This window comes from Lithobates pipiens, unplaced genomic scaffold (assembly GCF_037356315.1).
Source record: "Lithobates pipiens isolate NorthernLeopardFrog02 unplaced genomic scaffold, aLitPip1_a1.2 Scaffold_8, whole genome shotgun sequence".
NCBI classification, from domain to species: domain Eukaryota; kingdom Metazoa; phylum Chordata; class Amphibia; order Anura; family Ranidae; genus Lithobates; species Lithobates pipiens.
In genome coordinates this window covers 566,604,066-566,614,340 of record NW_027507903.1, presented here as the reverse complement: position 1 = coordinate 566,614,340, position 10,275 = coordinate 566,604,066, and the positions used below count along the sequence as shown (strand labels likewise).

Genomic DNA, 10,275 nt, shown 5'->3' with positions numbered 1-10,275 from the left:
AGAGAGAGATTTTTTGGTACCTTTGGCGCCACGCCTGCCGGTCATGTATTCTTTACCAAAGATACATAAATCTTTGGAGAATCCACCAGGGCGGCCCATCATCAGTGGAATTGATTCTGTAACCTCCCGTATGGGGAAGTATATTGACAGATATCTACAACCACTGGTGGTGGGCACCCCATCCTTTTTGAGGGACACTAAGCATGTCATCAATATTTTACAAGTGGTTGAATGGAAACCCACTTATCTGTTGATCACTGCGGATGTAGCTTCGCTGTATACGGCAATTTCCCATCAGTTGGGCTATGATGCAGTGCAGCATTTTCTAGCCCAAGATAACAGTATCTCGGTGACTCAGCGCAATTATATTTTAGAACTACTTTTTTTCGCCATGACGCATAACCATTTTTGGCATGACGGGACCCATTTTTTGCAAGTGAAGGGGGTGGCCATGGGAGCCAAATTCGCTCCCAGTATGGCCAACCTCTTCATGGCAAAGTGGGAGGAGGATATTGTCTTGAGTAACAAACCTCCTGAATTGGTGACCTGGAAAAGGTTTATCGATGATATTCTGTTTATCTGGGATGGAGACAGTTTATCAGCAGAACTTTTTCTGTCCCATCTAAACAATAATGACCGTGGGATAGTTCTCAGTCATGTCCTGAGTCCCACTAACATCCAATTTTTGGATTTGAACATCTCTATTAGGGACAACAACATGATTACCACAAAGTTTTTTAAGAAAACGGATAGGAATATTATATTCCGTTAGATTCCTGCCATCATAAATCTTGGCTGTCAGCTGTCCCTAAAGGCCAGTTTCTGCGCCTTAAGCGCAATTGTACTTTTAATGATGATTTCTTCAGGGAGGCACTAATTTTAAAGATGAGATTCCTGGCTAAGGGCTATAATAGTGATTCTCTTGATTCCATCATAACGGAGGTTAACAGTAGAGATCGCCAATCATTGTTAGTCGACAAACAACCTAGGACTGGTAACATAGACAACTATGGGGTATCTTTAATTACAACTTTCTCCAGCCAACATTGGGCTGTCAAAAGAATCCTAGGGAAACACTGGTCAGTTATTAAAAATGATCGAATTTTGGGTCCTGAGTTACCCGACAGACCAAATGTGATTTTTAGGGGTGCTACCAGCTTGAGAAATATGATTGCTCCTAATGTCCCTGATCCCCCGATAAGACACACTTTCTTTGGAGACTTGAAAGGTTTTTTCCCTTGTGGGAAATGTAGAGCCTGTAAGTTGAATGTGTTACGGGGTAGGAGATTTACTGACTTTACCTCGCAGGGGACGGGACTCACTTACCCTATTCGAACATTTATCACATGCACCACTAAGTGTGTCGTGTACCTGCTTAGGTGTCCATGTGGTTTAGAATATGTGGGTCGCACAGTACGCATGTTACATGTGCGCCTGGGAGAGCATATAACCAACATCTGCAAAGGTTTTGATAAACACAATGTTAGTAAACATTATGATTTAAAACACAACCGCGACCCAAGAGGCACCACTTTTCTAGCTATAGAGAAATCTATTCCGCATTGGCGCGGCAGTAATGCTAAGCGCACTATCTCAAGAGCAGAAACGAATTGGATACACAAATTAGGTACACACATCCCTGGGGGACTCAACATTGAATGGGACATCAACTGTTTTATCAATAATGGTTGATGCCCCCCTCTTTAGTGTGTCTAGTTTGCAGTTAATACAAGCGGTTTATGCCCTGTGGACTAACTATATTATTATTGTTTGTACTTTCGTATAATTTTTGTGACATGATTTTTACATCTTTTGTAAAAAAGAAAAAATGTAATATTTTTCTAAGCTCAGTATACATATTCTACCTATGAAGTTTTTTGAATGGACTATGGGTAATGGTGGGTAGTCAATGCTGTTTAGGCCCTTCATCACAACATCATATTTGCTTATTTTCATGATTTTGTGGATGGTTTTTAAACTACACGCACCCACTAGCTTTGTTCAATTTTTGAACCCGCCACCAATTTTTGGACCACATTTGCGGTCAAATTGGGTGGTATTGGTCACCACCAGTGTATGTGGCATTGAAAAAATGGGGGGGCTTGGATTTGAATCGAATGTTTGCACTGCTCAATAGTCATTTTTTAATGTTTGAGAAAAAGTTTTTATTAAACAATAAGAGGGAATTCTAACCTTATTCGAACAAATTTGTTGTAGACTGTGCTGGAATATATTCGAACAAATTTGTTATTTCACAAATTTACTTATCCAAACAAATTTGTTGTAGACTGTGCTGGAATATATTTGTTGGGTAGGGGACACCCCACCACTTCCGGTACCTTTTCCATCTTTCCCAATAGATGGGAACTTGTTCGAATAAATTGGTCATTCGGTGGTTAAATTTATCATGAACGGACGTTTTTTGTCTGCACCTATGGCAGGGCTCCCTACCTTACCCATAGGATATAAAAGGTTTTAGCACGAGGGTGTGGGCGTACCCCTGATGACGTCATATTGTGACGAAACGATCGTCGGGTAGATACGCTTACACTTCGTGCTATTTTTTATCTGCTCGTCTTATACTTTTGCTAGCAAAACCGTTTTTTATGTTACGACTAAATTTATGCGACTCGATCGAGTCATTCGTAGTTTCCAACATGTATTTGGTTGAGAAATAAATTCCACGTGTTTGAAACTTTATCACACGATTGGGCGTGCTTTATCTTTTTTTTATCCATTCGATGATACGACACCTTGAGACTTCCGAACAGACCGGAACGGACTTCGATCACGGAACACCCGAAGGTGTGGGCTGTGTTTTACCTTCCCGCCCGGAAAGAGGATTCGAGTCGTCCGGGTGACTGTTGAGTGTCCGAGGAACCGTCTCGACCGATTCGAATCGTTTGGGAATTCGTATCTGCGCACATTATTAGATGTTCTGGTAAGCCTGCATTACTTACTTGAGTTGCTGCTGTGAAAAAGTTTACGGGGTCAAGCACCTTTACCTGAGATACACGGGATCAACTTTATTTTTTGTTCACCTATATCTCATATGATCAATCAATTTTATTTTTTCACCGATAAATAATTATCTTCATGTGTATGGGACCTTGAAAAGTCCCTTTCACACATTCAAGGCAGGGGACTTTCTTTGAATGTTTTTGTTTTGTCTTTTGTTTGCTTTTCTAGCAACAATTTTTAATACACTTTTTTGCATTAATATAAATTTTTTGGAAATTTTTTTGGTTTAACGACTAAATAACTTTTTGCACAATATCTCTCATCACTGATGTTCAGTTTTCGGAACCACTAACACTAAAGTGTTTTTCATGAAAATTTATTTACTGTATTTAGGTATATGTAAATTTATTCAATAGCAAGCGCTGCACTGATATTCACATTTTTGTTACTTAGGCCTAGTATCTGGGTTATTGTGTTCAGCTGCTGTTTTCTTAATTTTCTTCACTGTAATATTTTTTACTAAGCGCAGATTTTATATTTTGATAGATAGATTCATGCAATGCATGAATCTATCTATTGGCGATAGAGGGGTGGCTGGAGAGAGGGGGCGGCACCCGTGCGCCCTTATGGACGCACCGCCACTGACTACAGGTGTGCTGATCAGTGTACTGCAGTTAATTTAGATTACAAATCTGTCTGTCGCAGTGGTGGACCGGACTTGTCATATATACATTCACAGACTCCTATGAATTACTGATGAGGCTGTGCGGATGAGGGCACGTAGGAGGAGAAGGACAACTAGAACATGTTACACTATGTATACTGGTGTAACATGTTCTAAAAGGTGAAAACATCATTTAAGTTGGTACACATACATAGGTGTTTTTGTTCAGATCACTAGCCGACAGGTTCTTGCACCTACAAAAGTGATGTGGGTGCAGGAATCCCCCTGCTGGGACACTGTATTGACAGCAGGGACTCTACCCTGTTAGAATACACTGATTAGTTCTGCAGCCGATTGGCTGCAAGCGACTAATTGAACAAGGCTTCCAGCAGTCCTGTTCAAGAGAAGCTGATCTAAAGAACAGGCCTGTAATGTATGCAAAGCACTTAGTGGAAGGCCTACATGACTGGGGGGCAGGCAGAGGTGGCTCTAGGCTTTGTGAGGCCTTAGGCAAAACTTACAAATGAGGCCCCACTCACGCCCATAATGAGAAAAATAATTCAAGCAATAAAAATGGCTGCAAAAGCACACCATTCATCGGCACCACTTCCAGGGCACTCTCCTCACCCATCAGACATATGCAGACAATAAAACACCTGGGACCCAGCAAGGTGGCAACACCTCTAAGAATTTCCTGTGTCTTGGGAGAATGGTGGGGGGATTTCACTGAGTCGAGGAAGTAGAGTGGGGGGATCAGAGAGAGAGGAGGAGGGAGATAGAGAGGAGGGGAGGAAGAGAGAGAGAGAGGAGGGGAGGAAAAGAGAGAGAGGAGGGGAGGGAGAGAAAGAGAGAGGAGGGGAGGAACAGAGAGAAGGGGAGGAACAAAGAGGAGGGGAGGAACAGAGAGAGAGGAGGGGAGGAACAGAGAGGAGGGGAGGAACAGAGAGGAGGGGAGGAACAGAGAGAGGAGGGGAGGAACAGAGAGGAGGGGAGGAACAGAGAGAGAGGAGGGGAGGAACAGAGAGGAGGGGAGGAACAGAGAGAGAGGAGGGGAGGAACAGAGAGAGAGGAGGGGAGGAACAGAGATGAGGGACAGAGAGAGAGGAGGGGAGGGAGAGAGGGGGGAGAGAGAGAGGGGGGAGAGAGAGAGGAGGGGAGGAACAGAGATGAGGGACAGAGAGAGAGGAGGGGAGGGAGAGAGGGGGGAGAGAGAGAGGAGGGGAGGGAGAGAGAAGAGGGGAAGGAGAGAGAAGAGAGGAAGGAGAGAGAAGAGGGGAAGGAGAGAGAGAGGAGGGGAGGGAGAGAGAGGAGGGGAAGGAGAAAGAAGAGGTGAGTGAGAGAGGAGGGGAGAGAGAGGAGGGGAGGGAGAGAGAGAGGAGAGGAAGGAGAGAGAGAGGGGGAGAGAGAGACACAGTGGCTGCATTTGATTGCACAGTGGCTGCGTTTAATGGTCACAGTGGCTGCAATTGATGGGCACAGTGGCTGCATTTTATGGCACAGTGGCTGTGTTTGATGGCACAATGGCAACAATTGATGGGCACAGTGGCTGCGATTGATGGCACATTGAGGCTGCAACTGATGTTTTTTTTTTCAGAATTTTTCAGTTTGTTTGAGGCCCCCCAAAGCACCAGCCACCACTGGTATACCCTAAGCTGTCATTTTTGCCTACAGGTAAGCCTATAATAAGGCTTACCTGTAGGTAAAATTAATATCTCCTAAACCTGTACGGTCTGAGCCCAGAAACACAGAGGGCAAGATGTCAGCTCCCTCAGCATGGACAGGGCTGTGATACGGGGGCTTCGATCTAAGGTAAGTATTTCATAATGAGCTAGTATATGGTGCATACTAGCTCATTATGCCTTTGCCTTGCAGGGTTTTTTTTCTTTTTCTTTTTTTTCTTTTTTTCGATGTGCAGGTATACAACCGCTTTAATATAAGTGTGTGGCTGGGGGATTTAGGTTTAATCCCCCATTTAGGTTGAATCCCCCAGGTTGAATGTTCTTGGGCATTAGGGTGTGCCCAGGTACACCTAGCACACCCCATGTGCACTCCTATGTGCCGAGTGTAGATTCACTGTCCAGGGGGCAGAAAGGTGACATAGTATGGTCAACTTCTGCAGCAGAAAGATGAATTTATTCATCAGCGACCATATGTGCACACCTTTGGCTGTGCAATATGGAAAATGTGCTCATGTCTAGACTGGAGTAATACAAAAAACAAACCTAAATCCCCCAGCATATAAAACATTAAAAACTGCAGCTGCTGACTTTTAATAATCAGACACTTACCTGTCCCAGCGTCCAGCTATGCGGGGGAACGAAGCCCCGCTCGTCTCCCCCTCCTCTCTGTGTCGCGGCCGGGCACGCACTGCACATGCGCAAGCTGCTCGGCACGATTTGACTGGCCCGGGCAATCATCTGGGACCTGTGACTTGTCCCAGATGATTGCCGAGAGGGAAGAGGGAGAGGTGAACTGACTTCCGCTGCTGTGGGGCGCCGCGGACTCCTGGGAGGAAGTGGGAGCTGGAACCCTCTAAAAAGAGGATCAGGGCGTCACCTTCCCTTAACCACTTGCCGACCGCCGCACGACGATGTACGTCGACAGAATGGCACGGGCAGGCATAAGGGCTTACATGTACGTCCTTGCCTGCCCGCGGGTCGGGGGCCCGATCGGGCCCCCGCCCGGTGCCTGCGGCGGTCGGTATTCGTTCGGGAGCGATCCCGGACGAGGGGACGGCCATTCATTCATGGCCACCCCCTCGCGATCGCTCCCGACGAATGAAAATGTCCGGTGACATCACTTCCTCTCCTGTAATGTAAACACAGGAGAGGAAGTGATGTATTCTCTCCTCCGTGTCGGTATTTTTCGTTCCGGCACCGAGGAGAGAGCATCGGTGATTTGCACAAGCACTGCACTACACAGTAGAACATGCCAGGCACACTCACACCCCCCCCTTTACCCCCCGATCACCCCCCAATTACCCCTGCCCCCCCAGTCACAGTGACACCAATTGCTTTTTTTTTTTTTTTTTTGCATTGGTGTCATTTGTGACTGTAATAACTGTTAGGGCAGTTAGGGTTAGCCCCCTTTAGTTCTAATGTGCCCCCCTAACCCCCCCAATAAAGGTTTAACCCCGTGATCACCCCCCCTCGCCAGTGTCACTAAGGCTGGGTTCACATTGCAGCGGTTTATGAGAACGAATGTGATTCGCACCGCACTGCAGTGCAAATCACATCCGATCTCTGTGCGATTCGAGTTCAGCCATACAGATAGTATGGCTGAATTCGTGTCGAACCCGCCGCACCCGCCGCAAATTCGCACGGGACCCTTTTTTGGCCCGCAGCAGAATCGGATCGCATGGGTGTTCACACCATGCGATCCGAGTTTGCAGATCGCACTGCGATATGCGAACTGATCTGGGGGTGTCATTAACATTTCACTGACACTCCCAGCAGTTCGCATAGGGCAGTGTGAACTGCCGCCGGGAGGCATGTGATGCGGGAACCCGCCGCGCATTCGTGGCGTTCCCACATCGCTCCAGTGTGAACCCAGCCTAATAAGCGATCGTTTTTCTGATCACTGTATTAGTGTCACAGGTGACGCTAGTTAGGCAGGTAGGTATTTAGGTTCGCCGCAGCTTTTTATAGCGCCAGGGACCCCCATATACTACCGCATAAAGCCCCCTGATTGCCCCCTAGTTAACCCTTTCACCAGTGATCACCATATAACTGTTACAGGTGACGCTGGTTGGTTAGTTATTTTTTTTATAGTTTCAGGGCACCCGCCATTTATTACCTAGTCTCTCTAGTGTACCCCTAAATTTAGGGGTGTCTACTTTCCAAAATGGGGTCATTTGGGGGGGGGTTTGTGCCATCTTGGCATTTTATGGCCTTCAAAACTGTAACGCCCTTAGAAAGCCTGAAGGCGGTTCTTGGTTTTCGGGGCCCCGTACGCGGATAGGCTCCCAAAAAGTCCCACATATGTGGTATCCCCGTACTCAGGAGAAGCAGCAGAATTTATTTTGGGGTGTCATTTCACATATGCCCATGGCATGCGTGAGCAATATATCATTTAGTGACAACTTTGTGAAAAAAAAAAAAAAAAAAAAGTTTGTAATTTTCCCGCAACTTGTGGCAAAATATAAAATATTCCATGGACTCAAAATGCCTCTCAGCAAATAGCTTGGGGTGTCTACTTTCTAAAATGGGGTCATTTGTGGGGGTTTTGTGCCATCTTGGCATTTTATGGCCTTCAAAACTGTAATAGGTAGTGAGAAGTGAAATCAAAAATTTACGCCCTTAGAAAGCCTGAAGGCGGTGCTTGGTTTTCGGGGCCCCGTACGCGGCTAGGCTCCCAAAAAGTCCCACATATGTGGTATCCCCGTACTCAGGAGAAGCAGCAGAATTTATTTTGGGGTGTCATTTCACATATGCCCATAGCATGTGTGAGCAATATATCATTTAGTGACAACTTTGTGTAAAAAAAAAAAAATATATATTTTTTGTCATTATTCAATCGCTTGAGGCAAAAAAATAAAATATTCAATGGGCTCAACATGCCACTTATCAATTTCCTTAGGGTGTCTACTTTCCAAAATGGGGTCATTTGGGGGGGGTTTTGTACTGCCCTGCCATTTTAGCACCTCAAGAAATGAGATAGGCAGTCGTAAACTAAAAGCTGCGTAAATTCCAGAAAACGTACCTTAGTTTGTAGATGTGACAACTTTTGCGTAAACCAATAAATATACAATTATTGACTTTTTTTTTACCAAAGACATGTGGCTGAATACATTTTGGCCTAAATGTATGACTAAAATTGAGTTTATTGGATTTTTCTAATAACAAAAAGTAGAAAATATCATTTTTTTTCAAAATTTGCGGTCTTTTTACGTTTATATCGCAAAAAATAAAAATCGCAGAGGCAATCAAATACCATCAAAAGAAAGCTCTATTTGTGGGAAGAAAAGGACGCAAATTTTGTTTGGGTACAACATTGCATGACCGCGCAATTACCAGTTAAAGCAGCGCAGTGCCAAATTGTAAAAAGACCTCTGGTCATTTACCAGCAAAATGGTCCGGTCTGAAGGTGGTTAAAATGCAAGTTCCATTTTTGGGTGGATCTCCGCTTTAAAGTAGTATTAAAGCCAAAACCAAAAACCTAATATATCGCAGCTTACCAAAAATATAATAAAACAGAATAGAATATAAAAGGAATGGAAGAGAAAAAATAGAATAGATTAGAATAGAATAGAATAGAATAGAACAAATATAGCCATCTTTTGAACTTTGCATTTCGGAAGATGGCTATATTCGTTTTATTTTATTCTATTCTAATCTTTTGTATTTTCTCTATTCTATACTGTTCTACTCTATAAAAAATATAATTGTTTGGGGATTTAAAGTAATTTTCTAGCAGAAAATGCAGATTTTAATAAAAAATAAGTAAATAATTGCCCCAGTAGAAGATTGGTTAAACATAATTGTTTTTTTCAATTCACACAGAACGAATGTACATGCACTTTTACTGGTCAAATTGTTATGCAGTTTTTTTTATAATTACGTCCCATAGTGATAATTTTCACCAAACTGATCTTTTACAAATGTCTATGTGAAAAAATTTGTCATGTAATTCTTTTTAAAAGTTCTTCCCTCTGTGCTGTAATATGTTAATCCTATGTCTAAAATAAACAAGAAATAATAAAAGGGTGTTGCTACAGAAAAATAATGGAACAGTATAATAAAATATGTTTCCGCCCGGTTTCGAACCGGGGACCTTTCGCGTGTGAGGCGAACGTGATAACCACTACACTACGGAAACTCACATTGGATGCCCTTCAAGGACAGATAGGGACTCTTTATACTAAACAGTGTCTACAGTGTTAATATGTTCTGTGAGTGCTTATCCTTTTCTCTTTCTAATCATGTATTAACCTATAAGTAACTACATTTTCCATTATTCGTTTACTGGTGCAATTCAGATTGATTGTAAAACTAGTAGTATTTCAGGAAATAAATAAATCTGTTAAGATAATTTCATACGCTAGAATGATTATTTCTTGATTGTAATTTCTTGCATGAACAGTAAAACTTATAAAGAAAATGTTAGAAAGAAAGAGCGGGACATAAAACTTGAATAGATGTAAGAGAATGAATAATAAATAGATGCATAAACAAATAAATAATAAAAAGACTTTCCCTGACCGGGAATCGAACCCGGGCCGCGGCGGTGAGAGCGCCGAATCCTAACCACTAGACCACCAGGGAAGATATTAATGTTATCAATATCTTTGAAAAATCTCAGCACTATTCAATACACAACATGTATATGATACTGCTCTCAGTTTTTAGCATTGACATATATGGGAAATTTTGGTCAGCTTGACATGGCACTGCCCCCAAACCATAGGTGACAGGGACACCAAACTTGGGGAGCACCAAGAGGGGACCCAGAACTACAATATATCCAAATTTGGGGTCAGCCAGCTAGCCTAGGTAATCTACCTTGTCGTAGTTCTGGGTCCCCTAAACATACTCCCCAAGTTTGGTGTCCATGTCACTTATAGTTTGGGAGCAGTGCCATGTCAATTTGACCAATATTTCCATGGAGCTAGTGTATTAACATGCATTGAGAACAGCGGCGGCTGGTGCTCA

The 10,275-nt window shown here is 43.5% G+C and overlaps 2 non-coding genes across 2 annotated transcripts; both read right to left on the bottom strand.

Moving 5' to 3' along the window:
* Window positions 1-9,369: 9,369 nt before the first annotated feature.
* Window positions 9,370-9,442, bottom strand: TRNAV-CAC (transfer RNA valine (anticodon CAC)). Its single transcript has one exon. It is a non-coding gene; the product is annotated as a tRNA-Val (tRNA).
* Window positions 9,443-9,816: 374 nt separating this feature from the next.
* Window positions 9,817-9,888, bottom strand: TRNAE-CUC (transfer RNA glutamic acid (anticodon CUC)). The gene has a single exon. It is a non-coding gene; the product is annotated as a tRNA-Glu (tRNA).
* Between the last annotated feature and the right edge of the window lie 387 nt (window positions 9,889-10,275).